Here is a 5,103-nt window from a genome sequence, read left to right as displayed (position 1 = left end):
CTCTATTGGTATACAAGGATAGTGGGAACTGCTTCCTCTTGAACTGGCATGCTCAAATTCAGCAGAGAAAGTTGGGTCCCACAGCAGCAGAGAATCATTTAACCATGTGGACTGTTGTTACTATTATGGAGAACAAAGTCAAAGCAATTCTTAGAATAATCTAATTTGCATGGTGTCTATGATGTCAGCTAGTCAATCATGGTGTCCATATAAAATAAATAGGTATTATAATCATTCTTATTAATCTAAATGAGTGGAAGAATTATAGTTTAAATGTACAGAAGTCTAACTTGAATCACACAAACCTCTAGTCACAAACTTTCTATTAAACCTTTAGGAAAGTTCTACAAACAGTAACAAACTTTATATTGTTAATTTTTCTCTGTTTTCCCTAAAAAGGAACTTGGCCATTTACCAGAGTGTTCACTATAAAAAGGGAACATTCAGACTTTGGGGAGATTACTTGACACTGGTTCTTAACTGACACTAATTCTAGGAGATCCAAAACATTGCTGCAGTTTACTCATGAGAGACAGAGCTTATGGGAATCAGATGTTCAATGGAGATTTAGTTCAAATCTGTCACTCAATAGGTCTAGGGAATTCGCAAACCAATCCTGTGGTTATTCCCCTAGTCACAAGATGCATAATTGAAACAGACATACACAGCAACTGGCAGAATCTCCACACTGATTTGCTTGACATGTGGAATGCACACTACTATTTTAGGAAAGATTAAATGTAAGCAACTTGCACTGCCTCTACCTAGAAAAACAGTAAGCCAAATGTAATGACACATTCCTGGAGGGATTGCAGAGATTAGCATCAGCATTAAGGATTTGAGAAAAGCAGGTGTAGTGATCCCCTACAACTTGCCATTCAACTTTTCTATTTGGCCTATTCAGAAACCAGATAGACTGTGGAGAATGAGAACAGGTTACCATAAACAGAACCGGAACTAACCAAAATTGCAGCTGCTTTTCCAGATGTGGATATTTTTCTTGAGCAGATTAACATATATCCCCTGGTACCTGGTTTGCAAATATTGACCTGGAAATTTTTCATTAATTCTGTTAGCAATGTTCGCTAGAAATTCTTTTCCTTAGGTTGGCAGGCTAGCAATATACCATCAGTGTTATACTTTAGTGGTATATAAACTCTCCAAGCCTATACCCTAATTTAGCTTACAAGGAACCTTGATGTATTTTTCTTCTTCAAGACATCATACTGATCCATAGTTTTGATGATGCTGTGCTGACTATATCCAGTGGACAAGAAATTAGAACTTCTGTACAACTAGTGTAACTTCTTGATAAAACATTTTGGTGTCAGAAAATGGGAAACAAAATTTAACAAAAATTTAGAGATCTTCCACATCAACAAAATTTCTTGAAATTCAGTGGGCCATGTTTACAGATTCTATGAAATATAAAAATTATTGTAGCACTGGACCATCTTGCAGCCAAAGAGGAGATACAACATCTAGAGATCCTTTTTAAACTTTGGAGGTAGGATATTTCCTTTGGGGCACTCTTCCTCATCCCATTTACCAAATAGTCCATAAAACTACTAGTTTTGAGGTGAAGGAAATGATATGGCTTTGAAAACAGGTCCTCAATGTTGTGCAAGCTATTTGTTCATAAAAGTTCTAGAAGATTCTATGATAAGTGAATACTCAGTGACAGAGATTCTGCACATTGATTACATTATAGGTGAAATATTATTTTGCCTCCTCTTCAGTTTACTTAAAATTTATAATGATTTTTTTTTATCTTGGAATACTAATGGACATAGACTTTAAATTGTATTTTTCACTTCTAATGCAGGGTCTACCTGTCCAAATTCAGTACATGATATGTTGATGATACTTTGTAGAAGCTCCCTCTAGGTTAGAAGAGTTATTTTCAAGTAGGAAATTGCCACATTCAAGTTCTTATTTACACTAGACAACCCATGACAACAAAAAGGCTAAGCCAGTATTCATTAGACCAGCACATGAATCAGAAGCCAGAATCAAATTAACTTTCCTTAGTTAATTAAGTCATCTGCAGCATACCATTATGTAATTCCCAATGAATTTTATATAGTGAGAAGTTATTTGTTTTCATCACTATTTTAAAACTCTGATGGAGGATCTGGCGTAGGAAGTGTTTCATGTATGTTAGCTATTATTATTATTATTATTACTTGGTAACATCCTATCTTATATAAGACTTTATACTAGATTGTACAAAATTTGCATAAGCATTCATTTTAAAAAGGATTTTTACCTACATCACATTTTCTTTTTCTCTAAAAAGAAACACATAATATATAACATTAGAATTCATTTTGAAATAATTACACACCATGGAATATAATTGGCTTTATCTTTCCCCAAACTTCCCATTTTCCCCTTCCACTGTTCCCTTTCTCAGATTCTTCCAGTCTTCCTTCTTTCTCTCTCTCTCTTGCTCTCTCTCTCTCTGTGTATATATGTGTGTGTGTGTATTCCTCTGTATTCCTTCCAAAAGTTTCTTTTTCTGATTTATCTGTATTTTAGTGAGTATTTCATATGCTTAATTTTACATTATTCTTATATATAATATTATATATATAATCATTATAATATGTATGTAAACACAAATACACACACACACAGACACACACACTTTTTTGTGTGTGGTTCTGGCGACTGAACACAGGGCCTTGATGCATGCTAGGCAAGCACTCTTCCAACTGAGCTATATCCCCAACCTCTATATTATATTTTTTTCATTATTTTATCAGAGATACATATAAAGGAAAATTCACTGTGGTATAGTCATATATGTACATAGGATATATTGGTCCGCTTCATTCCACTATTGTTACTTTTTTCAGTCCCTCTCCCTCCCACTCCATCATCTTTCTCTACTTCTCTGATCTCTCTTTATTTTTATCAGTCACCCACCCCCTCCCTTTTTTTCTTTCTAATTTTTGTTTAGCTTCTACATATGAGAGAAAAAATTCAGCCTTTGGATTTCTGAGTCTGGCTTCTTTTACTTAGTGTAATGTTTTCAGTTTCATCCATTTACTAGCAAATGCCATAATTTCATTTTTCTTTATGACTGAAGAATACTTCATTGCGCATATATACCCTATTTTCTTTATCCATTCATCTGGTGAGAGGCTATAACTTGGCCAAATTCTATAACTTGGCTATAGTGAATTGTGCTATTATACATTAATATGGTGTGGTATGCTGATTTTAACTATTAGGATATATATACCCAGAAGTGAGATAGCTGGGTCATGTGGTGGTTCTTTTCTTAAGTTTTTGAGGAATTTCCACACTGCTTTCCAGAGAGTTTGTGCATTCCCACCAACAATGTATGAGTGTAACTTTTTCTGCACCGTTGCCTGCATTTATTATTGTTTGGATTTTTAATTGGAGTGAGATGAAATTTCATCATAGTTTTGATTTGTAGTTCCCTGGTTGCTAGAGATGTTGAACAATTTTTCATATATTCATTGGTCATTTGTATTTCTTCTTTTGAGAAGTGTCTGCTTAATTCTTTTACCTGTTTATTGATTGGATTATTTTTTGATATGAAGTTTTTGAATACTTTATATATTCTGGATAACAATTCTCTGTCTGAGCCATGATGATCTGCATTAGTTGGGATGGAAGAGGATACTTCTGTTCTGAAGACCATCCATGAAGATCCTACCTACATCATTCTTAAAAATTGATGACACCAACCTGTGAGTTATAAATGTCCACTTAAAAAAGAAGTAAGATAGATCAAAGAAAGGGAAAGAGCTGAACACATCGGTCACATGTCCTGACACCATGTAGATACTCTACAACATTCTACAGAAATTATTTCATATCAAAAGGAATATAGTTTAAATAATTTATATTTAAAATCATAGCATGTGTTCTAATTCCTCTAGAAGAACAAACCCCTTCCCTAGTATCTGTGTTAGTATCTTTGTTCTGTCTTTCTCATATTTGCTTTTGTCTTAGTAAATTAGGCAGAACAATTGTAGAAAAAGATAGCATCCTTATGTTGGTTTTACCCATAATTTCTCAGTAAATATAAATCTAGCAGGATATTATTTTTTGATAGTTCTAGATATATAATATAACCATGTGGTAGTTTGAGGAATCCCTGAATGTATGCAAGTGTTTCATGCAACAATATTGCTGGTAATATCAATGACTGCCTCCTTCCTTCAAATCTCCTTATAAAGAACTGCTGCTTAAATTTTCTTAAAGTACAATTTAAATCCTTTCAAATTTCTTTACCATTACATCTCCCCCATTATACATGTTCAGGATTTAATTTCCTCATTGTTGTATCTTACTTCAGAACATTTCCCTTCAATTTCTCATGGAAGCAACTAATAATTTTCTTAAAGTACATATCCGATCATGGTATTGTTCTGCTCAAAAACCTTTAATTCATAGCATTATTGTTTCTCATTTTCAATCTAATTTCAACGATCTTATCCAATTCATACTCCCACAAGATTCAGGGTGCTCCTCACTGCCGACTTAAACATAGGAATGAAGCCTTCTCTAAAATTTTCTCATGCTATTTTTTAAATAAAATATTTCTACATTTTCATTACTCCCAGAATCTAATCTAATTTCTTTATTCTCTCTCTCTCTCTCTCTCTCTCTCTCTCTCGGAGAGGGGCTTCAGACAACAGCCAGAAAGCCTGATAGACAATTTTTAAAATAGCTGAAACATTCCCAGAATCTAAACTCTCCCATACAATACTTTGTCTGACTATTCAAATTATACCTGGCTGATTTCCCCATTACACCACTGTGATCTTTAGTTTATTTGTATCATAACAAGTTTTCTATACCTTTGCTTATATTTTTCTCAAGAATGCAAAACCTTATCTTTTATAAAACCTTTGAGACACTGTTTCTTATAGAAAACAAATTGATTAGCATATTAATTGTGGAACATATGAATACGTTTCTACCATAATTAGTGAAATAACTTAAAATGCAGAACACAATATTCATTTATCTAAATTTCTCAGTGTAAGAGTCTGCTTCTTCTGAAATTAATATATCCATTCCATTTTTATTTTGATTAATGTTAGTATATCATATCTTTCT

General features: G+C 33.3%; 1 non-coding gene across 1 annotated transcript; it reads right to left on the bottom strand.

Annotated features, from left to right (window-relative positions):
- Positions 1–4,661: 4,661 nt before the first annotated feature.
- LOC143380821 (U7 small nuclear RNA) lies at positions 4,662–4,722 on the bottom strand. Its single transcript, XR_013088698.1, has one exon. It is a non-coding gene; the product is annotated as a U7 small nuclear RNA (small nuclear RNA).
- Between the last annotated feature and the right edge of the window lie 381 nt (positions 4,723–5,103).

The sequence above is a fragment of the Callospermophilus lateralis genome, chromosome 14 (assembly GCF_048772815.1).
Source record: "Callospermophilus lateralis isolate mCalLat2 chromosome 14, mCalLat2.hap1, whole genome shotgun sequence".
NCBI classification, from domain to species: domain Eukaryota; kingdom Metazoa; phylum Chordata; class Mammalia; order Rodentia; family Sciuridae; genus Callospermophilus; species Callospermophilus lateralis.
The sequence above is the reverse complement of the archived record's forward strand: the minus strand, read 5'-3'. Positions and strand labels throughout refer to the sequence as shown.